We start from the raw sequence: 27,627 nt of genomic DNA, 5'->3' as shown, positions 1-27,627 counted from the left end.
ATCCGAAAACACAGGGTCAGTTTCCACATGTACGCTGACGACACCCAGCTCTACCTCACCACCACTTCTCTCTACCCCTCCACTGTCTCTCAATTGTCGCACTGCTTGTCTGACATCCAGTACTGTATGAGCAGAAATTTCCTCCAACCAAATATTGGGACGACTGAAGCCATTGTCTTTGATCCCCAGCACAAAATCCATTCGCTAGCTACCGACCCCATCCCTCTCCCTAGAACCTGTCTGAGGCTGAACCAGACTGTTCACAATCTTAGACTCATCGTGGACGGTGAAATGAGTTTCCGGCCACATGTCTGTGCCATAACTAAAACCGCCTATTTCCACCTCTGTAACATCGCCCGTCTCTGCCCTTGCCTCAGCTCATCTGCTGCTGAAATCCTCATCCACGCCTTTGTTACCTCTAAACTTGACACTTTCAATGCACTCCTGGCTCCCGACCTCCCACATTCTACCCGACGTAAACTTGAAGTCATCCAAAACCCTGATGCCCGTGACCTAACTCTCACCAAGTCCCATTCACCCATCACCCCTGTGCTCGCTGACCTACATTAGATCCCGGTTATGCTAGGCCTTCATTTTAAAATTCTGATTCTTGTTTTCACATTGCTCCCTGGCCTCACCCCTCCCTATCTCTGTATTCCCTTCTGACCCCACAACCCCCCAAGATACCTGTGCTCCTCTATTTTGGACCTTTTGAGCATCCCTGATTATAATCGCTCAACCATCGGTGGCCGTACCTTCAGATACCAAGGCCCGAAGCTCTGGAACTCACTCCCTGAACCTCTCCGCCTCTCGACCTCTCTCTCCTCCTTAAGTCGCCCTAAAAACCTGCCACTTTGACCGAGCTTTTGGTCACCAGCTCTAATTTCTCCTTATGTGGCTTGGTGTCAAATTTTATTTTATAACACGCCTTGGGACATTTTACTACGTTAAAGGTGATATATAAATACAAGCTGTTGTTGTTGGAAAAAGCAAAGCCAACCAGCATGCTGTAACAATGCCCGTGTGTTAGAAATGATTGGAGGCGCAAGTTGACACAAGGCGTTATGATATAGTGGTTATAATGGAGACCTGGCTTAAACATGGGCAGGAATAGGAATTAAACTGTTACGTATGCAATAAAGGTACACACTGAGTACTGTTTAACTAAACAAGGCACACCCTTGGCTCTGCTTTATTACGGCCCAAAGTGCCTGGCTCACAAAATGGCTGGCCTTTTATACCCGAACAGCACCATGTGCGTGCTGCTCAGTGGCCTCCAACAATGACGCCATCTGGTGGCTACAAGCAGCATGTACATACATGACATAAACATTCCTGGATACAATGTAATGACCTTTGTAGAAGTCGTGTGGCTGGATGTCACGTGATCAGGCAGCACATGGTCAGATGTCATGTGGTCAGGTGGTCACATGGCCATATTTCCAGGAATGGCTGCAACCAGACTTGGCAACAGGACCCGGGAGAAAAGGCTGCTGCCCGATTGTCTGTATTTTGAGGCATCAGAGAGCAGCATTTTTGGCCAAATGAGAGATTTGGGGGTGGTGTGAGGGAGTAATTTGGGATGGAGGGTGAGTAAATGGTGAAACTGAGGTACCTTTTGAAAATTGAGGCAAGGCAATGAAGGGTTGGGCTTGTAGTTTGTTTCTGTGGGAGGCAGAGCGCTGAAAGAGAGGGAAAGGAAGGGGGTGGTTCGGGTCAGATATCAAGGGTCAGGAATCACATGGTCAGATGTCACATAGTGAGAAGGTCACATGATCAAACCTCCAAGAATAACTCCAACCAGAGTTGGCAACACTATCTGGGACCAGTATCCTTGCGGGCAGCTTAACCAGTGCCTTGTGGGTGAGTTTGAACCAGTGAATGGTAAAATAGGGCCCGCGAGATCTAACCGGCCCGCCAATGGATTCAATCGTGCCTGCCAAGGCCTGGCTCTGAGGCCGAACACCACAACTGATCCCTGGCCTGACCCAACCCCACACAAGTATAGGGGAGGGAGCAAGAGGCAGGAGACTTAAAAGGGGCAGCAGGACGGGAGCGGGGAGACAAAGTCACCAGAACTGAGCTAGAAAGGCTCTCAATGTATAGACTAGGAATAAAGAATGAGCGACAGGACCGTGTGGCTCTAAGTGAAGAATTAGCAAATGCCTACGGCCACACTAGTCTGAAAACGCCCGATCTCCTCTGATCATCTGGCAGAGAAACGCACACTGCTGGAGGGACCCCAGGACACAGCAGCAGAGAGGAGAGACAAGGTGCAGAGAAAACTAGGAGGGACAAACAGCAACAGAACAGAGAATCATGTAGAAAGAGCAGCAGTTAGATGGCTCTTATCAAAGTGACAAATTACATCCTTTGTGACTGTAACTGAGGTAAACTATCCCTCCTCTTCCTTCCTGACCTGTCTGCAGCCTTTGACACGGTTGACCACTCCATCCTCCTCCAACGCCTCTCCACCGATGTCCAGCTGGGTGGGACTGCACTCGACTGGCTCCATTCTTATCTACTAATGGTAGCCAGAGAATCACCTGCAACGGCTTCTCTTCCAGCTCCGGCACCGTTACCTCTGGTGTCCCCCAAGGATCTATCCTTGGGGCTCCTCCCTTTTTCTCTTCTAAACGCTGCCCCTTGGCGACATCATCTGAAAACACAGGATCCATGTCCACATGTACACTGCTGGCACCCAGCTCTACCTCACTACCACTTTTCTCAACCCTTCTACTGTCTCTAAATTGTCACACTGCTTGTCTGACATCCTTGTCTGGATGAGCAGAAATTTCCTCCAACCAAATATTGGGACGACTGAAATCATCGTCTTCAGTCCCCACCACAAAATCCGTTCCCTCGCCCCGGACTCTATCCCTCTCCCTAGAATCTGTCTGAGGGTGAACCAGACTGCTCACAATCTTGGCCTCATAGTTGACCCTGAAATGAGCTTCCAACCACATATCCAATACGTTAAAGGCGCTTATAATGACCCAAGAGTCTGGTAACTGTAAACTCACTCAGGTGCAACCTGATCCATCTTTATTCCAGCCCAAGAGTGCCAGTGTGACAAAGATACCCAGAGTATATACAGGTGACCAAGCACACATGCCACATGCATACAGCCCTCTGACTGCAGCGCCCTCTGGTGTCTGGTGACCCCCAAGCATTAATACAGAACAACACCCCCCTTTTAAAATCTTAACAACAATCTTTTTACAAATTAAGATGGTCTGGGGCTTTCCTCTCACGAGTTGATTGTCTTAGTTCAACTTTGGCTCTGGGCGAGCGTTCTGAGTCCGTTGAGACTGAGGGCTGAATAGCCGATCTGATGGGAGTGGTCATGACCACAGCAGAGACTGAAGGTTCAGAGTCAGTAATGTCAGCAGAGTCGTCTGATGAGTGAACAATGGTTGGTTGGTCACTGACTATATCTTCCTCACTCGGTTCCAGTTCATCCGTGTACCGCAGTTTAACCTGGTCAAGGTGTTTCCTGCATGTTTGCCCATTCTTGAGCATGACAATAAACACTCTATTACCCTCCTTGGCTGTAGCAGTGCCGGCGATCCACTTTGGACCTTGAACATGGTTCAGTACATAAACCGGATCGTTGATCGAGATGTCATGTGACACGGCAAGACGATCATGACACCATTGCTGACTTTGACATCTGTTTTCAACACGATTATTCAAATCAGGATGAACAAGAGAAAGCCTGGTCTTGAGATTTCTCTTCATCAGTAGTTCAACAGGAGGAACCCCAGTAAGTGTATGAGGTCTTGACCTGTAACTGAGCAATATATATGACAACCATCTCTGCAGTGAGCCCTGAGTTACACGTTTCATACTTTGTTTGATCGTTTGAACGGCACGCTCTGCTTGACCATTAGAAGCAGGCAGGAATGGAGCTAATCTCACATGTCTGATGCCATTGAGTTTCATGAACTCCTGGAACTCAAGTCTTGTGAAGCAAGATCCGTTGTCATTCACAACAATGTCAGGCAAACCATGAGTAACAAACATGATATGTAGCCTCTCTAGGCTCTCGATGGTAGCTGTAGATGTGCTGGATGACATAATAACACACTTTATCCACTTAGAATATGCATCTCCGATGACAGAAAACATCTTTCCTAGGAACAGGCCCGCAAAATCAATGTGGATGGCCACGACCAAAGACTCAGCGGAGATTCCGTTGGTACTTTACTTAGCTGCATGCAAGTATTGCACTGATGCACACATGATTCCAGATCAGAGTCAATTCCAGGCCACCATACATGAGACCTAGCAATGGACTTCATCATGACAGTGCCAGGATGAGTGCTATGAAGTTCATGTACAAATTTTTCTTTACCTTTCTTCGGCATGATTACACAATTACCCCACAGTAAACAGTCTGACTGAATGGACAGCTCACCCTTGCGACAGTTGTAAGGTTTGGTCTCCTCACGCATCTCCATAGGTATGGCAGACCAATCACCACTGAGTACACACCGTTTCACAACCGATAAAATAGGGTCATGATTGGTCCAGATCCTAACTTGTTGAGCAGTGACAGGGGTTCCTTCACTCTCAAAAGCATCCATTACTAACAGTAGATCTGCAGGTTGAGGCGTTTCCATCTCAGTTATGGGTAAGGGCAGACGACTCAGTGCACCGGCACAATTCTCAGTACCAGGTCTGTGACGGATGACGTAATCATAGGCAGACAATGTCAGCGCCCACCTTTGAATGCGGAACGATGCATTGGTATTAATACCTTTGTTTTCCGCAAACAATGAAATGAGTGGCTTGTGATCCATTTGTAGTTCAAAACGAAGACCAAACAGGTACTGGTGCATTTTCTTTTACCCCATACACATAGGCCAAAGCTTCTTTCTCTACCATACTGTAAGCTCTTTCCGCTTTAGACAGACATCTCGAAGCATACGCAACTGGTTGTAGATTGCCCGATTCATTTGCTTGTTGGAGTACGCAGCCAACCCCATATGATGAAGCATCACAGGCCAATACAAGATGCTTACGCGGATCATAATGAACAAGCAACTTGTTTGAACGTAGCAGGTTCTTGGCTTTCTCAAAGGCTCTATCTTGAGATGCACCCCAGACCCAGTTGTCGCCTTTTCTTAGTAACACACACAGTGGCTTTAGTAAAGTGCTCAATCTGGGTAAGAAATGACCAAATCAGGTGAGTAGCCCGAGAAACGAACGCCGCTCTGTCACATTCTGAGGCCTGTTTGCATTTTTGATGGCCTCGGTTTTTGAATCAGTGGGCCTGATGCCATCAGCAGCAATTTTTCTCCCGAAGAATTCGACTTCAGGTGCCATGAATACATACTTCGAGCATTTCAGCCTGCGTCCCACTTTGCCCAGACGCTGTAGGACTTCTTCAAGATTGTTCAGATGTTCAGCAGTGTCACAACCTGTCACCAGAATATCATCTTGAAACACGACAGTTCTAGGAATGGACTTCAGTAAACTCCCCATATTCCTCTGAAATATGGCTGCAGCCGAACGAATCCTAAAAGGACACCTGTTGTAGACAAATAGACGTTATGGGTGTTGATGCAGGTGAGTTTCTTCGAAGTGTCGACAAGCTACTGGGTCATATAGGCCGATGTCAGATCCAGTTTTGTGAACGACTTTCCACCAGCTAGCGTGGCGAACAGGTCATCAGCCCTCGGTAACGGATATTGATCCTGTTTCGAAAATCAGTAAATCGTAACCTTGTCGTCTCCACAAATCTTCATCACTCTTCAACACAGGAACAATGGGACTAGCCCACTCGTTAAACTCGACCGGTGATATGATCTGTTCACGCTGGAGTCTGTCAAGCTCAATTTCAACCTTCTCCCTCATCATGTACGGAACAGACTGAGCTTTGTGATAGACAGGCCTTGCATTGGAATGCAGGTGAATCGGCACCTTGGCTCCTGTAAAATTACCAATGCCCGGTTCAAACAACGAAGGAAACTTTTTCAATACTTGAGCACACGAAGTATCATCCACTGAGGACATCTTGACATCGTTCCAGTTCAGTTTGATTTTCTCGAGCCAATTCCTGCCAAACAGCGTTGGACCATTAACTGTGAAGATGCCCCACTTTCGAACATCCATTGTATGAGTATTGTCTAAAGTGACACTGATAAGGCCGATGATTGCCCCCACAACGCCAACAGGGTGAAATCTGGATCGAACCAGTTGGCGGGCTCTGAGCTGCGGCAGATTTCGCGTAAGCAGCTCTGCCCAAAGGTGACGCCATCTTGTTTACAGTACTTGCTGTGGAACTCCAGCTCGTCGATGATATCTGCCTCAAATTATCATCCGTTGTCATGCATGCCTGGGCAGTCGCGATGGTCTTTTTCAAATCCAGCGTCTCTGCAGCCAACAGCTTCCTGAGGATCGCATCATGGCTGATGCCTATCACGAAGACATCACGCAGCATGTCTTCCAGCATGTTCCCGAACTTACACGGCTCAGCAAGATATCGCAGGTCGGCGACAAATCCAGACACGTCCTGGCCCTCAGCACGAACATGCGTGTAGAAACCGTAGCGTCATATGATGATCCCCTCTTTTGGCTTTAGATGGTTACCCACCAACGTACACAATTCCTCGAACCCTTTTTCCACCGGACGTAGAGGCGAGAGATGATTCTTCATGAGTCCGTAAATTTTCGGACCATAAACGGTGAGGAGAACTGCCCTACGCTTAACTGCATAGGCCTCTGCCTCCATGATGTTGGCCACGAAATATTGATCCAGGCAGTCGACAAAATCTGTCAATCCTCGCCCTCCACGAATCTCTCCAGGATTCCAACAGTGCCCATTGTGCATGCGGACCTTCTTAAATTACCTCGTCGCCAATTGTAATGACTGAAGAGTCTGGTTACTGTAAACTCACTCAGGTGCAATCTGTTCCATATTATTTCCAGCCCAAGAGTACCAGCTTGACAAAGACACACAGCTTATATACAGGTGACCAAGCACACATGCCACATGCGTACAGCCCAATGATCTCCGACCGTGGCGCCCTCTGGAGTCTGATGACCCCCAAGCATTAATAGATAACAACGCTATATACATACAAGTAGTTGTTGTTGTAATTGTTGTAGGCATTAGGCACCTGCTGAATATATCAAAACACTAGGCATTAGGCACCTGCTGAATATATCTAAACTCATATAGGTTTAAAGTGGCCACATATAAAATGGCTGCCCAAGCATGATGGGAATTCAGTTGGTCAAGTAATGAACTGGGGCTGACCGAGCAATGACCGAGCAATAACCCTGTGAGGCCCACTACCAGGAATGCCTTAGCTCACTCACTTGAGACAAGATAACTATAAACGAACCATTATAGTACCTGATGTGGAATGTCCTTTGACTAAGGACTTCACACAGCAGAGCCCGGGGAACAGAGATAACAGGGGGGCCCCACCTCACATAACGAGGTCATTAATCAGCCCGAGCTGACAAAAACCGAACATACAGCCCCTGAGGTATCAGGGGAATTCTATTGGGTTAAAGAAACCTATATGTAATCTATAATCATTATGATTGGATTGTGTCCAGCCGAAGTGGGCTGAGTAACTGTAAAGAACTATTGTAAAACATATAAATATCGATGAATTTCTTTATTCGTTGGAGTTGAGTGCCTGGAGTTAATCAGAGGCTCTCTCCGCGCCGGCGAAAATAAAGGCCGCTTTGGCGTTGGAACCGACTCTGAGTGTTGAGTGATTCTTCCGAGAAAACATTCACGCTAACAGTGGCGTCACGAACAGGATTTCGAGGTCACTAAACGCCCTTGGAGAAACCGGGTGAGTATACCTTAAACAAGATTATATAATGGGTGTGGAAGGTGGATGCTGGTTGATCGACACGAGGAGACGGTCCAATATCTCAAACACCTAGCCTGAGCCTGAATTAAGAGGACTTTCATCCCACGTGACGGCCAGGAACTAAGTAGGTGCCGGGAACACACTTGGACCGTGGGATCGTGATACCGAAAGACATCTTCCGGACCTAGTAGTGTAATTTGAAATATACCCCGGGGTAGAACCAAGTGGTGTACAGCGACTAACGGAATCCAAACCTGTGAACAGGGTCGGACCAACGGGCAGAGCGGTGTTAGGTAGTCGTTAAGGATACGTAGAGCACTGTGGGAATTGCTTAAACGCGTTTTAAGAATTGTATAAGTTTGTGTAACAGCAGAACTTGTGACCTGACAGTAGCCAGGAGATGGTCTACTACAAGTTACGCTCGGTAGAAAGCGGACCTCTGGGAGTAGATTCCTAACGGTTCTAGTCCTACCCAGGAATGGCCAATAAAACAAATAACCTCAAGTGGGGACCAGAAGGGTCCCTTATCCGCCACCTAGTGGAAAAACAAAAGAAACTAATTGAGAAGATGATTAAGTCAGGATGGGACCCCCAGGACCTGCCAGCAAATCAGCGGGAATGGTGGGAGAAGGAAAAGAAAGATAAAAATGAAAAGGCTGTGGTCTTGATACTGCGAGCCCACGTAAAACTAACAATATGTAAGAAATTTTTAAAAAACCTGATAGTGATTATCTTAAGTGAAGTATGGATCCAAGAATAGAGCCGGCCAAAAAAAATTAATAAGCTTTGTTGAATGAAGAGAGACTTTTGTGAATGTCTGTCGTTGAGAGTCCTTGTGTGATTTTTTGACTGCGGAATGAATTTTTTTATGTTTTCATGTTTCCGAAAGCCTAGTTAGAAGAGGAATGCAACTGTCTGTTTATTTTAGCTCCACCCACTTTTCCAAACAGAGTGAAAGTTATTTTAACCCTTTGCAGTGTTGTCCTGATGTGGGAAGTTTTAAGACATTTTAAGTTAGAAACGCAGGTGAGGATTTATTCGGATGATAAGTTACGGAGCTAGGAAATGTACAAAGGATAGGTTTGTTGAGCAAAAGATAAAAAATACATGGTCCCGGTGGTTTAAAAAAAATAATTTATTTGACACGCTCACTTACTTGTCGAAAGAAAACACGCAATCATTGATTACATTGGGTTGGAAGACATAAATTTAGTCTAGGAATGAGATAAAGAATGCCTTTTAAAAAAAAACTTCTAGCTCAAAAAAAAAGAGTTTTAAATAAAGATTGAAATTACAAAATTTGAATTGCGATGTTGAGATATTAAGAGAAGGCACAGCAAAATACTGAGATGGATTCAACTAAAAAAATTTGTAAAATTTAATTATTAAATTAAATCCCTTAAAGAAAAAAGGAGAAATAAAACTAAAAGGTTTGGAAACAATCTAGAAATACCTTCATGGATCAGATCAAACTCCTGGGCGAGTGGCGAGCTATCTGCGAAGGTGTAAAAGGGACTTTTGAAAAATGTTGGAACAGCAAGCTTTCGCAGTTTAGAAAAAACATTTGAAGAAAGGTGATCTGAAAAAAAAGGACATAATGCACTAATTAGGTGTTGAATAAAAAGGGGGGTGTTTGTGATGGAAACAGACATAACTTACTAAATACTAGTTGATATCGATTGTGAAAAAGATATTGGTTTAATTGGAAAAAAAACAATTTTTGGAGGAGGTAAAAGACACTCTACATTGATAATGATTTTAAATTATGAGAAAGTTTTACTGCAGCTTGAAAAGATTTCCAAAATGGACAGTGTTTATCAAGAAAAGTCCCGAACAGTCTAAACAAGCAGAAGAGTTTTGAAAATAACAAGGAGAAAAGATCTAAGCTATGCGAACTCAGCACAGAAAGAAAAAACTGGGAATTAGAGAATCTTACTGAATTTTTAAATTCTTATAGAAAATGGAACTGGCACGGATGTTTAGATTTTGTGCTGAGAGAGAAATAAAACACAAGATTTGCCCAGTGAACGGGACCGTAAAAAAAACCCAAAATGTTGGAATGTATGAAAATAACGAGAAGAAAAGATCTAAGCTATGCTAACTCAGCACAGAAAGAAAAAATGGAACTGGCACAGAAGTTTAGATCTTGTGCTGAGAGATAAATTTAAAAAAAAAAATTTAATTTCAGTAAACAAAATAGCTATTAAAAATGTGTGGTCTCGTTTTAAATCAATTTAAAAAAAAAAATTATTTGGCAAGTACTTGAATTAGAAGTTAAGAAAAAATTGGAGTTTAATCTAAAATGCTGTCTTTCCCGATGAGAAGATTTTTATTATGACCACTTTACTAATGATTTCTGCTGTTTTAACGGATTCCTAATTTCTAAGCAAGTTTTGAAGGCACAAAGACTTAAAAAAAAAGAATTTTTCGGATGATTATGTGAAGTCACGTAATGACATCAGGCTTTCTTACAAACCTGTAAAGGAGTTAACCCTTTCCATTGACAGCTGTTTTATACTGGACATTATTAATTTGGATTTCTTAATAAAATAAAGAAGACTCACCTGACAGACAGAGGAAATGGTGGGATATTCAGAATAAAAATAAAACGGAGCTAGCTGGTCAAGAGTTAAAAGCTAAGATAAACAGGCTGGAAGAGATGTTTTAAAAAACGGGACTAGACGGATAGTGCAGTGCGCAGCCATAGCACCATCACCTATGGCAATAGAGCCAATGTACCCCACGGTGGGTAGGTGTAGTCCACAAACCCAACCTAACGGTAAAGCAGACAGCGATGTTTGGAGGAATAATGGTGGCATTGGTGTTGATTGGAGTTTGGATAATATTTAGATGGGTCGTCGTGCAGGCTCGAGCACAGCAGGCTCAAACGCAAAACCGACGGCAGCCCAGACAGGGACATGAAGTGATCGAGATGGTACGACTATAAAGAATATGGATAACCTAACCCTTACCTCCGATTCCACAGAGTGACAGCGACACAAGTAGACCAGAACCTAACACCTGGTGACGACCAGGCTATCTGTTTAAAATTTTCAGATAAAACACTCACCAAGATGGGACCGTAGTGGTGACTTCGACTCTGGGGACTCATGATACTGGGAACCTCAAGACCCACACAAACACTGGATGATACCAACGGATTGCAGCGCACTCAGGAAATAAACAACTACATGAACTATGGAGTCTTGTTTAATTTAACGGATGGAATGTGCATCCCAGCAGCCAAGGATTGGAGCAAGGACAGGACTTATTTTAATGCATGGTTACAAGTGAATCCTAATAAGAACCGGGTATGTGTACAGTGCTCCACGGGTATAAGGAGCAGCTGCATTAAACGGAGGGATGTCAAAGGGCCCGATGAATGTACTTTCTGCATAATTTGTGCGCCTCCGGGACAGTCCCAGCAATCAGTCATCCGCAAAAAGGGAGTGGGGCTGTGTGGGTACTACGAGGAGGTGGGGGCGGCTGCAATATCATTGTATGTATGCTTCTCACCCCCTCCGACACCGCGTCCCATAAGAACCACTACATTGCCCGAGGAACTGCCTTGTCCCATAACTACTAAGGGACCAGAAAATGGGATTGTAATGTACAACGAAGGGGAATTGTTGTATGATAATGTTAAACATGAAATTGTGCCTGTCCTGATCAATATTTCAGGCATCCAGATGCCGGAATACTGTACAGAACAGTCAAGGAAAATGTACAATGTATTAAGTACAGTTGTAATGCAGCAGGCTGCCGATGCAATGGGTGCCAGTAGATTCCGAGGACAGGGGTCAGCCCCCAGGATAAAGAGGGGAATAGTTAATGATGTTGCTACCGGCTTCAATACAGGGACTTCCATAGTAAACTCGATATACATACAAGGGTTAAACGAGAGGGGTGATGAAGGAGTTATTAGAGAGGGTGGAGCAAAACCAGGAAGACCAAGCCAACCTAGGAAAGGAGGGTGCCGAAATCCAGTTGGATGGCATCTCAGTCCTGGAAGCTCACGCCAAAACCATCAATCACCTCATTGATAGATAAAAAGAAGATACCGGAAAGCAAAGACAGGGGCAACTCTGTCACACTTATGGTCTGTGGATGGTGGGACAGATCCGCCACAATCTCGAACAGATCCAACGCAGGGAAGTACCCGATTGGGTAGACAGTTCACATTTGGCTCAGTTGGCTAACCAAAGGGGGACACTGGATAATTGTACTCTGAAGGGACTGACCCGAGTATACCCAGCAATTCCAGATTGCCAGATGGGTAAGAATACTGGGATAAGGATAGTCCTGATGATCCCTATAGCCACGCCGGACTCAGGGCTGTTCCCCCTGTACCAAATAGATAATATCGGAGTAATACGGGAAAATGTCTCCATCCGTTACTATCTGACCACCATCTCCGCCGTTCGCCGAAACGACATACTTACCGGGATTTCCCTAACAGAATGCAAGCAAAGGGGGGAGATCACAGTATGCCCTCACCCGGTGGGCCGAGGTGAGCTAGACGAGTGCGGGTTTAACCGAACCGACGGATGTGTACTAGAAATAGTGCCCGCACATAGGCACTGCGTGAGGGCAGGCTACGGAGGGAAGGGAAGATACTGCGTCTCCACTACCGAGCGTTCATACCTGTATAATGACCTGCAGTGCCCGATACCACAGCCGAACTTTTGCTTTGCGCCGCTACGACCTGTCACGATCGGGCAAGCGCATATCACCCAGGTTAGGCGCCGGAAGCCCGAAGTTATTGATGTAACCGATCAGCTCCACGATCATTTGCAGGATTATGACGAGCCAGATCAGGTCCCTATCCCACATCTAACCGAAGTATTACGAGAATTGAGGCTCAGGGTGGGTCAATCCGTAAAGCTCTACCACCAACTGCAAACGAAAATCAAAGTACTGGAAGAAGATATCGATGTAGACTTACAAAGTCAGAGTTTGTGGAGAAAGGTCTGGGACTGGAGAATAAATGTGAACATCCATCCTTGGATTAGAATAATTTCACACATACTGGTCGGGATACAATTGATCTTAGCAATAACATGGGGCATAATGGCCTGCCAGGCATGCAGGCATCACGCACAACGAAGAGGGACCCATGACCGGTCCCCAAATACTAAACAAGCCTCTCTAATAAAGGGGCAGTAGGATTTGGCCTTTGTCAATTTGATTTAAGCAACCGGGATTCCTGAAACCGCGTGACTGGCCAGCACGTTGAGGCAGGGAGTACCGGGCCGTGCACAAAATCTAATAAAGGTTGGGCGGTCGGTTAAAAGGGGGACCAGGACTAGTCCCTTTACCGAAAGGGGGGAATTGTTGTAGGCATTAGACACCTGCTGAATATATCAAAACACTAGACATTAGGCACCTGCTGAATATATCTAAACTCAAATAGGTTTAAAGTGGCCACATATAAAATGGCTGCCCAAGCATGATGGGAACTCCGTTAGTCAAGTAATGAACTGGGGCTGACCGAGCAATGACCGAGCAATGACCCTGTGAGGCCCACTACCAGGAATGCCTCAGCTCACTCACTTGAGACAAGATAACTATAAATGAACCATTATAGTACCTGATGTGGAATGTCCTTTGACTAATGACGTCACACAGCAGAGCCCAAGGAACAGAGATAAGGGGGGGGGGCCCCACCTCACATAACGAGGTCATTAATCAGCCCGAGCTGACAAAAACCGAACATACAGCCCCTGAGGTATCAGGGGAATTCTATTGGGTTAAAGAAACCTATATGTAATCTATAATCGTTATGATTGCATTGTGTCCAGCCGAAGTGGGCTGAGTAACTGTAAAGAACTATTGTAAAACATATAAATATCGATGAATTTCTTTGTTCATTGGAGTAGAGTGCCTGGAGTTAATCAGAGGCTCTCTCCCCGCCGGCGAAAGTAAAGGCCGCATTGACGTTGGAACCGACTCTGAGTGTTGAGTGATTCTTCCGAGAAAACATTCACGCTAACATTGTTGACAAAGGTAAATGATCTCTCCTCATTCTCCCGACCTGTCTGCAGCCTTTGACACGGTTGACCACTCCATCCTCCTCCAACGCCTCTCCACCGATGTCCAGCTGGGTGGAACTGCACTCGCCTGGTTCCATTCTTTTCTGCTAATCGTAGCCAGAGAAGCACCTCCAACGACTGCTCTTCTAGCCTCTGTACCGTTACCTCTGGTGTCCCCCAAGGATTTATCCTTGGGCCCATCCTTTTTCTCTTCTAAACACTGCCCCTTGGCGACATCATCTGAAAACACAGCGTCAGTTTCCACATGTACGCTGACGACACCCAGCTCTACCTCACCGCCACTTCTCTTGACCTCTCCACTGTTTCTCAATTGTCTGACATCCAGTACTGTATGAGCAGAAATTTCCTCCAACCTAATATTGGGACGACTGAAGTCTTTGGTCCCCGCCACAAAATCCGTTCCCTAGCCACTGACTCCATCCCTCTCGCTAGAAAATGTCTGAGGCTGAACCAGACTGTTTGCAATCTTAGACTCATAGTTGATGCTGAAATGGGCTTCCGGCCACATATCCGTGCCTTAACTAAAACCGCCTATATATATCCACCTCCGTAACATTGCCCGTCTCCACCCTTGCCTCAGCTCTTCAGCTGCTGAAACCCTCATCCACACCCTTGTTACCTTTAAACTTCACGATTCCTACGCACTCCTGGCTGATCTCCCACATTATACCCTATGTAAACTTGAAGTCATCCAAAACCCTGTTGCCTGTGTCCTAACTCGCACCAAGTCCCTTTCACCCTTCACCCCTGTGCTCGCTGACCTACATAGATCCCGGTTATGCGATGCCTCGATTTTAAAATTCTGATTCTTGTTTTTGCATTCCTCCCTGGCCTCGCCCCTCCCTATCTCTGTATTCCCCTCCGACCCCACAACCCCACAAGATATCTGTGCTCCTCTATTTTGGACATTTTGAGCATCCCTGATTATTATCGCTCAACCATCAGTGGCCGTACCTTCAGATGCCAAGGCCCGAAGCTCTGGAACTCACTCCCTGATCCTCTCTACCGCTCTCTCCTCCTTAAGTCGCCCTTAAAACCTACCTCTTTGACCAAGCTTTTGGTCACCTGCTCTAATTTCTCCTTATGTGGCTTGGTGTCAAATTTTATTTATAACACTCCTGTGAAGCACCTTGGGACGTTTTACGACGTTAAAGGTGATATATAAATACAAGCTGTTGTTGTTGGAAAAAGCAAAGCCAACCAGCATGCTGTAACAATGCCCGTGTGTTAGAAATAAGGTTGATGATTGGAGGCACAAGTTGCCACAAGGCGTTATGATATAGTGGCTATAACGGTGACCTGGCTTAAACATGGGCAGGAATGGGAATTAAACTGTTATATGTGCAATAAAGATCTTCTTTGATAGGTTGCTGGGGTATGGAGTCAAGTGCTTCTTCGTTCACTGTTGAAGGTCGATTAAGAAGATTACTGAAGTGTTCTCTCCACTTCTCATTTTTGCCAGTCCTGTCTTTGATCAAAGTGCTGCCATCTGCTGAAAGGAGTGGAGTAGTGCTGGGTTTTAATGGTCCATAGATTGACTTGATGGCGCTGAAGAACATCTTGGTCTTGTGAGTTTCAGCATAAGCATAATGTTGCACTTCTTCTGCTTTCGTCTGCCACCATTTATCTTGCATCTGGCAAAGGTCTCTTTGTGCTTTGCTCTGCATGTGTCTGTTGCGGTCCCTCTTGGAAATTGAGGGTCATTTTGTCATTCTAGGTATGCTTTTTTCTTTTCATCCTGCGTCTTGCAGATCTCAACATTGTTTTCATCGAACCAGTCTTGGTGTACCTTCTTTTTAAGTCCAAGAGTTGTCTTTGCTGAGTCTGTCACCATCTGTTTGAGCTTTGTCCACTTCTATATGGTGTTGCCGATGAGTGGTCTGTGAGACATCAGCCTGTTCTCTCATCTCTCCTTTATGGATGTGAGACCTGAACACCCTACAGGCGTCACATCAAAAGTTGGAAGCTTTCCACATGCGCAGTCTCCGATCTATACTCCACATAAGCTGGCAAGACTGAGTGTCAAACGTTGAGATTCTGGAGAGAGCACAATCAACTAGCATTGAGGTGATGATCATGCGAGCCCAGTTCCGGTGGGCTGGGCATGTCATCCGCATGGATGAGTCAAGGATCCCTCGTCAGCTTCTTCACGGCGAGCTCTGTGAAGGTCAAACACACCAGGGGCGCCCCCGCAAACGCTACAAAGATTGCATCAAGACTAACCTCCAGTACTCTGGTATCCGACCAAAGGACCTCGAGAATACAGCAGCTAATAAAATCCAATGGCGAACCCTCACGAGGACTGCCTGCCAGACCTTCGAAGAAAGCCGATTTCAACGCCTGCGGGACACTAGAGATAGACGACATCAGGTGGCAATACTGTCAGCATCAGGCACATCGAACTTCCCTTGTCCAGTGTGTAAGGGACTATGTGCATCCAGAATTGGCCGATACAGCCACTTGAAGACACATGCCATTGATGATTAGCACATCAACGTCTTTGTTGGATACGACAGACTACCAAGAATACAAAACAAGGTACACACTGAGTCCTGTTTAACTTAACAAGATACACCCTTGGCTCTGCTTTATTACTGCCCAAAGTGCCTGACTCACAATGGCTGGCCTTAATATACCCGAGCAGCACCATGTACGTGCTGCACAGTGGCCTCCAACAATGTCACAAACATTCCTGGATACAATGTAATGACCTTTGTACAAGTCGTGTGGCTGGATGTCACGTGATCAGGCATCACATGGTCAGATGTCATGTGGTGAGATGGTCACATGACTATATTTCCAGGAATGGCTGCAACCAGATTTGGTAACACGACCCGGAAGAAAAGGCTGCTGCCCGATTGTCTGTATTTTGAGGCATCGGAGAGCAGTGTTTTTGGCCAAGTGAGAGATTTGGGGGTGGTGTGAGGGAGTAATTTGGGGTGGAGGGTGAGTAAATGGTAAAACTGAGGAACCTTTTTGAAGATTGATGCAAGGCAATGAAGGGTAAGGCTTGTAGTTTGTTTCTGTGGAAGGCAGAGCGCTGAAAGAGAGGGAAAGGAAGGGGGTGGTTCGGGTCAGATGTCAAGGGTCAGGAATCACATGGTCAGTTGTCACATGGTGAGAAGGTCACTTGAACAAACCTCCAGGAATACCTCCAATCAGAGTTGGCAACACTACCTGGGACCAGTATCCTTGCAGGCAGCTTAACCAATGCAATGTTTGAATCAGTGGCGGGTAAAATAGGACCAGCGAGATCGAACCGGCCCGCCAATGGATTCAATTGGGCCCGCCAAGGCCTGGCTCTGAGGCCGAACACCGCACCTGATCCCTGGACTGAATTAACCCCACACAAGTCTAGGGGAGGGAGCAAGAGGCAGGAGCCTTAAAGGGGCAGCAGGACGGGAGCGGGAGATAAAGTCACCAGAACTGAGATCGAAAGGCTGTCAATGTATAGATGAGGAAAAAAGAATGAGTGACAGGACTGTGTGCCTTTAAGTGAAGAATTACCAAATGCCTATGGCCACACTAGTCTAAAAACGCCTGATCTCGTCCGATCATCTGGCAAAGAAACACACACTGCTGGAGGGGCCCCAGGACACAGCAGCAGAGAGGAGAGACAAGGTGCAGAGAAAACTAGGAGGGACAAACAGCAACAGAACAGAGAATAATGTAGAAAGAGCAGCAGTTAGATGGCTGTTATCAAAGTGACAAATTCTACCCTTTGTGACTGTAACTGAGGTAAACTATCCCTCCTCATCCTTCCTGACCTGTCTGCAGCCGTTGACATGGTTGACCACTCCATCCTCCTCCAACGCCTCTCCATCGATGTCCAGCTGGGTGGGACTGCACTCAACTGGCTCCATTCTTATCTACTAATGGTAGCCAGAGAATCACCTGCAACGGCTGCTCTTCCGGCCCCTGCATTGTTAACTCTCAAGTCCCCCAAGGATTTATCCTTGGGCCCCATCCTTTTTCTCAGCTAAACGCTGCCCCTCGGCGACATCATCTGAAAACACAGGATCAGTTTCCACATGTACGCTGCTGGCACCCAGCTCTACCTCACCACCACTTCTCTCGACACCTTCACGGTCTCTACATCCAGTACTGGATGAGCAGAAATATTGGGATGACTGAAGCCATTGTCTTTGGTTCCCACGTTAAAATCCGTTCCCCAGCCACCGACTCCATCCCTCTCCCTAGAACCTGCCTGAGGCTGAACTCGACTGTTTGCAATCTTGGCCTCATAGCTGACCCTGAAATGAGCTTCCAACCACATATCCGCAGCATATCTAAGATCGCCTATTTCCAGCTTCGTAACATCTCCCGACTCTGTTCTGACTCAGCTCATCTGCGGCTGAAACCCTCATCGCGCCTTTGTTACTTCCAGACTCGACTATTCCAACACACTCTTGGCTGGCCTCCACATTTTACCCTATGTTCAGGTCATCCAAAACTCTGCTGCCTGTGTCCTAACTCGCACCAAGTCCCGCTCACCCATCACCCCTGTGCTTGCTGACCTACATTGGCTCCCAGTTAAGCAACGCCTTGATTTTAAAATTCTCATTCTTGTTTTCAAATCCCTCCATGGCCTTGCCCCTCCTTATCTCTGTAATCTCCTCCAGCCCCACAACCCCCTGAGCTATCTGCGCTCCTCTAAATCTGGCTCTTGGGAGCGTCCCTGATTTTAATCACTCAGCCATTGGTGGCCATGCCTTCAGCTGCCTGGGCCCTCAGCTCTGGAATTCCCTCCCTAAACCTCTCTGCCTCTCGACCTCTCTCTCCTCCTTTAAGTCGCTCCTTAAACCCTACGTCTTTGTCCAAGCTTGTGGTCATCTGCTCTAATTTCTCATTATGTGGCTTGGTGTCAAATTTTGTTTTATAACGCTCCGATGTTGTGCCTTGGGACATTTTACTGCTTTAAAGGTGCTATATAAATGCAAGTTGTTGTTGTAAAAAGCAACGTTATCTTGCATGCTGCTGCAATGCCCGTGTGTTAATGCGACCAGTGTTACAAATAGTTTGATCAGTTGCAGGCACGAGTTGCCCAATGGGGTTATGATATAGTGGCTGTAACGGAGACCTGGCTTAAACATGGACAGCAATGGGAATTAAACATTCCTGGCTGCAATGTAATAACATGTGTAAATCACGTGTGACCAGATGTCACGTGATCAGGCATCACATGGTCAGATCTCATGTGGTGAGATGGTCACATGACCACACCTCCAGGAATGACTCCAACCAGAGTTGGTAACACTACCCGGGAGAAAAGGCTGCTCCCTGATTCTGTATTTTGAGGCATCAGGAAGCAGTGTTTTTGCCCAAGTGAGAGATTTGGGGAGGGGAGGGGAGTGATAGAATGGAGAAACAAAGGTACTTTTGAAGCTTGTGGCGAGGCAATGAAGGGCTTGTAGTTTGTTTCTGTGGGAGGCCATGAGCCTGAGAGAGAGAGAGTGGGAGATGGGGGCAGGAAAACCTCGAAATTCTGTGCTGTTTGCTTCTATGAATATATCGGCTAACATAGAACAATGAGCGACAGGACTGTGTGCCTTTCAGTAAAGAGACAGCCAGTCAGCCAATGCCTCTGAGCGCACTGGTCTGAGCATGCTCAGAGGGCTGTGGGAGGGGCTGGAGTGAGCAGGTGCTGCTTGGAGCCTGATTACTGGAGGGAGTTTGGGAAAAGTTGGTGATGGGTTTTTGGGTTGTTTTTTGGGAGTTTTGGGGCCTTTTGTTCCAGAAACAGCCGGATTGGTGCAGAGGGGCTCGGAGTGCCCGGCCCTCACAGGACAATATTCCCACAATAGATTTAATCAGGGGAGAAATTGTTGGGGGAAGGGAATAAAAGGCCCAAGGATTGGGGCCGGGACTCCAGGAGGTTTGGGAAGGGGAACACGGTGGTGGTTCAGTGCGATGATAAGGGGACACGTGCTTGGGATATTATCCAGGCTGTGCACGAGGTCTGTGGCGAGGGAAGTTGCTTTGCCGGCCCACGTTGGGTTTGAGGTGACGGGCAGTGGCCCAGAGGAGGTGGAAAGACTTTTACTGAGTTTGAAGGTTGGAGATAAGTTCTTGGATGTATCTCTGCTGTATTCTGAAGAGGTGCTGGTCTCATTCTTAAACCTACCCGTTTATATTGAGGTTGATGTGTTAATAAATGAATTGGAGTCGTGAGATTAATATCTGCTGGGCAATAGAGAGGAGATATTATCCAGGAAGGTGGGTAGCCGATGGAACCCGTTATGTGAAGGTGCGGTTCCCAGAGGGGGTGAGGTTGTCTGCCGTATAGCATGGAATTCGAGACAATGGAAGGAGTGCAGTACTTCCTGGTCCTGCACGGTAACCAGGTGAGGTGAGTGATTGGGGAGCGAGTAAATGGTGACACTAAGATACTCTTGAAACCTGAGGCAAGGCAATGAAGGGTAGGGATTGTTTCTGTGGAAGGCATAGCACCGAGAGTGAAAGAGAGTGAGTGGGGAAGGGAGTGTTCTGGTCAGATGTCTTGTGGTGGGAATGTTGTGACATGGGGTTATGATAGAGTGGCTATCACGGAGACTTGGCTTAAAAATGGACAGGAATGGAAATTAAACATTCCTGGCTACAATGTAATAACATTTGTCGAGGTCGTGTGACCGGGTGTCACGTGATCAGGCAGCACATGGTCAGATGTCATCTGGCGAGATGGTCACATGACCACACCTCCAGGAATGTTTCCAGCCAGAGTTGGCAACACTACCCGGGAGATAAGACCGCTCCCCGATTGTCTGTTTTGAGGCATCAAAGAACAGCGTTTTTGCCCAAGTGAGAGGTTTGGGTGTCGAGCGGGTGAGACTATGGTCATTTTGTAGCTTAATGCAAGGCAATGAAGGGTGGGTCTTGCAGTTTGTTTGTGTGGAAGCATCACAGAAATATTGAAATGTACATCGCAGAAGGAGGCCATTCGGCCCATCGTTTCTGTGCTGGCCGAAAAAGAGCTGATCAGCCTAATCCCACTTTCCAGCACTAGGTCCGTAGCCCTGTAGGTTACGGCACTTCAAGTACTTTTTAAATGCGATGAGGGGTTCTGCCTCTACCACCCTTTCAGGCAGTGAGTTCCAGACCCCCACCAGTCTCTGTGTGAAAATAGTCCCCCTCTAATCTTCTACCATTTGCTTCTAATCTATGCCCCCTAGTTATTGACCCCTCTAAGTGAAATAGGTCCTTCTTATGCACTCTATCCAGGCCCCTCATAATTTTATACACCTCAATTAAGTCTCCCCTCAGCCTCCTCTATTTCAAAGAAAACTTCCGCAGTCTATCCAATCTTTCCTCATCACTAAAATTCTCCAATCCAGGCAACATCCTCATGAATCTCCTCTGCACCCTCTCTGGTGAACACACATTTTCCTGTAATGTGGTGACCAGAACTGCACGCAGTACTCCAGTTGTAGCCTAACTTGGGTTTTATACAGTTCAAGCATAACCTCCCTGTTCTTGCATTACGTGCTCTGGATAATAAAGGCAAGTATCTCAGATGCCTTCTTCACCATCTTATCTACCTGTCCTGCTACCTTGAGGGATCTGTGGACATGCACTTCAAGGTCCCTCTGGCCCAATACACTTCTCAGTGTCCTACCATTTATTGAGTATTCCCTTGTCTTGTTAGCCCTCCCCAAATGCATGACCTCATGCATCACTGGATTGGATTCCATTTGCCTCTTTTCTACCCACCTGACCAGTCCATTGATATCTTCCTGCAGTCTACAGCTTTCTTCCTCATTATCAGCCACACGGCCAATGTTTGTATCATCTGTGAACCTCTGAATCATGCCCCGACGTTGAAGTCCAAGTCCTTGAAATATACTAAAAAAAAGCAAGGGACCTGGTACTGAGCCCTGCAGAACCCCACTGGAAACAGTCTTCCTGTTAAAGTAACACCCATCGACCATTACCCTTGGCTTCCTGCCACTGAGCCAATTATGGATCCAGTTTGCCACTTTCCCTTGGATCCCATGGGCTTTTACTGATCTGACTTGTCTTCCATGTGGGACCTTGTCAAAAGCCTTGCTCAAATCCATGTAGACCACATCAAAGGTGCTGCCCTCATCGCCCCCCCTCAAAAAATGGAGTCAAGTGGGTCAGACACAACCTTCCCTTAACTAATCCCTCCTGACTGTCCTTGCTTAATGCGTAGGTTTCTAAGTGCTGATTAATATTGTGCATCAGAATTTTTTCCAATAATTTGGCAACCCTTGAGGTTAAGCTGACTGGCCTGTAATTATTTGGACTATCCCATTCTCCCTTTTTAAAGGAAGGCAGAGAGCGAAGAGAGTATGGTGGTGGGTGGGGGAGGAAGAAAAATAAAGAAATATGAATGCATCTGTGCTGTCTGATTTTATGAATGTACAAACAAGTGAAAAGAATGACTGACAGGACTGTGTACGTTTAAGTGAAGAGAAAGCCAATCAGCTGATGCATACGGCAGGTTTGGGAAGAGGAACACGGTGGTGGTTCAATGCGATGATAAGGGGACATGAGCTTGGGATATTATCCAGGCTGTGCACGGGGACTGCGGCGAGGGAAGCTGCTTTGCCGGCCCACCAAAGCTCAACGTTGGGTTTGAGGCCCAGAGGAGGTGGAAAGACTTTTACTGAGTTTGAAGGTTGGAGATAAGTTCTTGGATGTAGCTCTGCTGTATTCTGAAGAGGTGCTGGTCTCATTCTTAAACTGACCCGTTTATATTGAGGTCGATGTGCTCATAAATGAATTGGAGTCGTGAGACATTAAAATCTGCTGGGCAATAGAGAAAAGATATTATCCAGGAAGGTGGGTAGCCAGTGGAACCTGTTATGTGAAGGTGCGGTTCCCAGAGGGGGTGAGGTTGCTGCCGTATAGCATATAATTCGAGACAATGGAAAGAGTGCAGTACTTCCTGGTCCTGCACGGTAACCAGGTGAAGTGAATGATTGGGGAGCGAGTAAATGGTGACACTAAGATACTCTTGAAACCTGAGGCAAGGCAATGAAGCGTAGGGGTTGTTTCTGTGGAAGGCATAGCACCGAGAGAGAAAGAGAGTGAGTGGGGAAGGGAGTGTTCGGGTCAGATGTCATGTGGTGGGAATGTTGTGACATGGGGTTATGATAGAGTGGCTTTCATGGAGACCTGGCTTAAAAATGGACAGGAATGGGAATTAAACATTCCTGGCTACAATGTAATAACATTTGTCGAGGTCGTGTGACCGGGTGTCACGTGATCAGGCAGCACATGGTCAGATGTCATCTGGCGAGATGGTCACATGACCACACCTCCAGGAATGTCTCCAGCCAGAGTTGGCAACACTACCCGGGAGATAAGACCGTTCCCCGATTGTCTGTTTTGAGGCATCAGAGAGCAGCGTTTTTGCCCAAGTGAGAGGTTTGGGTGTCGAGCGGGTGAAACTATGGTCTTTTTGTAGCTTAATGCAAGGCAATGAAGGGTGGTGCTTGCAGTTTGTTTGTGTGGAAGAATGACAGAAATATAGAAATGTACATCGCAGAAGGAGGCCATTCGGCCCATCGTATCTGTGCTGATCAGCCTAATCCCACTTTCCAGCACTAGGTCCGTAGCCCTGTAGGTTACGGCACTTCAAGTACTTTTTTAAATGCGATAAGGGGTTCTCCCTCTGCCACCCTTTCAGGCAGTGAGTTCCAGACCCCCAGCAGCCTCGAATAATTTGGCGACCCTTGAGGTTAAGCTGACTGGCCTGTAATTATTTGGACTATCCGATTCTCCCTTTTTAAAGGAAGGCAGAGAGCGAAGAGAGTCTGGTGGTGGGTGAGGGAAGAAGAAAAATAAAGAAATATGAATGCATCTGTGCTGTATGATTTTATAATTATACAGACGAGTGAAAAAAAATGAGTGACAGGACTGCCTGTGTTTAAGTGAAGAGAAAGCCAACTAGCAAATGCCTACGGCCACACTAGTCTGAAAACACCCGTTCTCGTCTGACCTTGGAACCTGAGCAGAGTCAGGCCTGGTTAGTACTTGGATGGGAGACTGCCTGGGAATACCAGGTGCAGTAGGCTTTTGCTGCTCACAGCCCCACACACTCACACTGCCGTTAATCAATCCACATCCTTTGTGCTGCTCGCTCCCACACTCTCTCTCTCTCGTTTTTTTGCTGCACATTCTCCTGCTGCTACACAAATGCAAAGGGGTCGGGACACGGGACATGGGAAAAAATCAGAAGGCAGTCGCTTGGAATTGAGGAGAACTGAGCTAGAAAGGCTCTCAATGTATATATTGTGTTCCGAACACAGATGAGACTGCACACAGGGAGCTAAAAGTAACAGTGACCACAGTCTTTATTAAGACACTCCAGAGTGAGGCCTTAGGGGCCGGCTTGTATACAGTGTTATATACAAGGGATCCCCGCATCCCTTGGGACTTCAGGGGATGCGCTCCCTGGCGGCGGTACATGGCAGTGCACGCTTTACACATACACAACATCAGTCCCCGGCTAAAGTCAAAGTGAAAACTATTTACAAGGTGAGGCGGTCGGGAGCCTTTCTTTCCCTGGTGGACCGCCTCGGTACAAATGTCTGTTCTGGTGTGTTGGCTGTGCCCTCGCTGGGCTGGCGTGTTGTTGGCCCTGCAGGGCTGCTGGGTGAGCCTGGCCTTGCTGGGCTGTTGGACGTGATGGGTTCGATTTCCTGGTCCAGGGTGGTATCGTTGATCCTTTGGGTGTGTGTTGTGGGCTCGAGAAAGGTGGTGTCTGCTGTGGGTTGTTCAGGGCAGTCTGTGAACCGCAGTCTCGTTTGGTCCAGGTGCTTTCTGCAAATTTGTCCATTGTCTACTTTGACTACAAACACCCTACTCCCTTCTTTAGCTATCACCGTGCCCACGATCCACTTGGGACCATGTCCATAGTTTAACACTTACACAGGTTCATTCAGATCAATTTCCCGTGACATAGTGGCGCGACCATCATTTACATTTTGTTGCTGCCCGTGACCAATATGTCGTCCTGAAAGACCACCGTTTGTGGTAACGACCTGAGTAGGTTCTCCATGTTTCTCTGGAAGGTCGCTGCAGCCGACCGAATTCCAAACGGGCATCTGTTGTAGATGAACAGTCCCTTGTGCGTGTTGATGCAGGTGAGGCCCTTTTGAAGACTCCTCCAGCTCTTGTGTCATGTAGGCCGAAGTAAGGTCGAGCTTGGTGAACGTCTTGCCTCCTGCAAGCGTCGTAAATATGTCGTCTGCCTTCGGTAGCGGGTATTGGTCCTGTTGCGAGAAACGATTAATAGTTACTTTATAATCATCGCAAATTCTGACTGTGCCATCACTTTTGAGTCCTGGAACAATCGGGCTGGCCCATTCGCTGAATTCCACTGGGGAGATGATGCCCTCATATTGCAGCCTGTCCAGCTCGATTTCCACTCTCTCCCTCATCATGTGAGGTACTGCTCGCGCCTTGTGGTGAATGGGTCGTGCCTCTGGGACCAAGTGGATCCATACCTTTGCCCCAGAAAATTTTCCAATGCTTGGCTCAAAAAAAAAGGAAATTAAGAACCTGGATACATGTGGCCTCATCGACATGTGATAGCGCTCGGATGTCATCCCAGTTCCAGCGGATTTTGCCCAGCCAGCTCCTTCCAAACAGTGTGGGGCCATCGCCCGGGACAATCCAGAGTGGCAGTTCGTGCACCGTGCCCTCGTAGATGACCTTGACCATGGCGCTGCCCAGGACAGTGATGAGCTCTTTGGCGTACATTATCAGTTTTGTGTGGATGGGGCTCAGGGTTGGTCTGAGTGCCTTGTTGCACCACAGTCTCTCAAACATCTTTTTACTCATGATGGATTGGCTCGCGCCAAGGTCCAGTTCCATTCAGTTTTACATTTCTCATGATAGGTGGACATTTCATCTCAAATGTGTGCACCCTGTGTACTTCAGCATCTGCCTCCTCTCTCTGAGGCTCGAAATTGCTTTGATCCACCATGGACCGATCTTCCTCTGCCATGTGGTGGTTAGCAGGTTTTGCAGAGCTTGCAGCTCTTGCAAACATACCCTTTGAAGCGGCATGAATAGGCTGAATGGAAGCCTCCACAACACCAACAAGGTGTGAATTGCCTTGCATTCATCCTTTGTTGCGGACTCTGAGTCATCTGGGTCACTTGTGGTTTCTGCCCTGTACATTTCTGCTCGCAAACACAGTTCCATTTAATTTCTGAACATTGCTAGCACTTGTGTGCTGAGAGATTTGTTTGGTGTTATCACTGGTGGACATAAACGCCTGTGCTATCGCAATGGCCTTACTGAGGGTCGGTGTCTCTACAGTCAAAAGTTTTCGTAGGATGGTCTCGTGGCCAATGCCCAGTACAAAAAAGTCTCTGAGCATTTGATCCAGGTAGCCATCAAAGTCACATTGTCCTGCAAGTCGCCTTAGCGACGTAACTCGCCACTCCCTGACCTTCAGATCGCTGGCACGTGTAGAATCGACACCTTGCCATCAGCTCGCTCTCCCTCGGGTTAAGATGCTCCTGAACCAATATACACAGCTCCTCATATGACTTAATTATGGGTTTCACCGGAGCCAGAAGATTCTTCATGAGGCTGTAGGTCAGTGCCCCGCAGACTGTGAGGAGGACCGCTCTCATTTTTGCAGCGCTTCCTTCTCCGTCCAGCTCGTTGGCTACAAAGTACTGGTCTAGCCATTCGACATAGGTTTCCCAGTCCTCACCCTCTGAGAACTTCTCCAGGATGCCCACAGTTTGCTGCATCTTTGCGTTGGATTCGTATACTGGTCGCCAGTTCTTGTGTTCCTAAGACAGATGAGACTGCACAAAGGGAGGTTAAAGTAACAGTGACCTCAGTCTTTATTAAGACACTCCAGAGTGAGGAACTGGACTTAGGGGTCGGCTTATATACAGTGCTGCCTTGGGACTTTAGGCGATGCAGTCCCTGGTGGCGGAACATGGGAGTGCATGCTTTACAGATACACAACAGTGCAGACTAGGAATAAAAAATGAGCGACAAGACTGTGTGCGTTTAAGTGAAGAGAAAGCGAGTTAGCAAATGCCTGCGGCCACACTGAAAACGCCCGATCTCGTATGTTCATCTAGCAAAGAAACGAACACTGCTGGAGGGGCCCCAGGACACAGCAGCAGAGAGGGGAGACAAGGTGTAGAGAAAACTAGTAGGGACAAACAGCAACAGAACAGAGAATAATGTAGAAAGAGCAGCAGTTAGATGGCTCTCATCAAAGTGACCAATTATACCCTTTGTGACTGTAACTGAGGTAAACTATCCCTCCTCGTCCTTCCTGACCTGTCTGCAGCCTTTGACACGGTTGACCACTCCATCCTCCTCCAACGCCACTCCATCCTCCTCCAACGCCTCTCCACCGATGTCCAGCTGGGTGGGACTGCACTCGACTGGCTCCATTCTTATCTACTAATGGTAGCCAGAGAATCACCTGCAACGGCTGCTCTTCCGGTCCCTGCATTGTTAACTCTCAAGTCCCCCAAGGATTTATCCTTGGGCCCCATCCTTTTTCTCAGCTAAACGCTGCCCCTCGGCGACATCATCTGTAAACACAGGGTCAGTTTCCACATGTACGCTGATGGCACCCAGCTCTACCTCACCACCACTTCTCTCGACACCTTCACGGTCTCTACATCCAGTACTGGATGAGCAGAAATATTACATAGAAACATAGAAAATATGTACAGGAGTACGCCACTCGGCCCTTCGAGCCTGCACCACCATTCAAGAAG

General features: G+C 47.0%; 1 pseudogene; it reads left to right on the top strand.

Moving 5' to 3' along the window:
* The first annotated feature begins 23,815 nt into the window (after positions 1 to 23,815).
* Positions 23,816 to 23,934, top strand: LOC139227241 (5S ribosomal RNA; annotated as a pseudogene).
* Positions 23,935 to 27,627: the final 3,693 nt, after the last annotated feature.

Source organism: Pristiophorus japonicus, chromosome 16 (assembly GCF_044704955.1).
Source record: "Pristiophorus japonicus isolate sPriJap1 chromosome 16, sPriJap1.hap1, whole genome shotgun sequence".
In the NCBI taxonomy this organism is placed as follows: domain Eukaryota; kingdom Metazoa; phylum Chordata; class Chondrichthyes; family Pristiophoridae; genus Pristiophorus; species Pristiophorus japonicus.
Note: the sequence above shows the minus strand (reverse complement) of the source record. Positions and strands in the feature narration are given on the sequence as shown.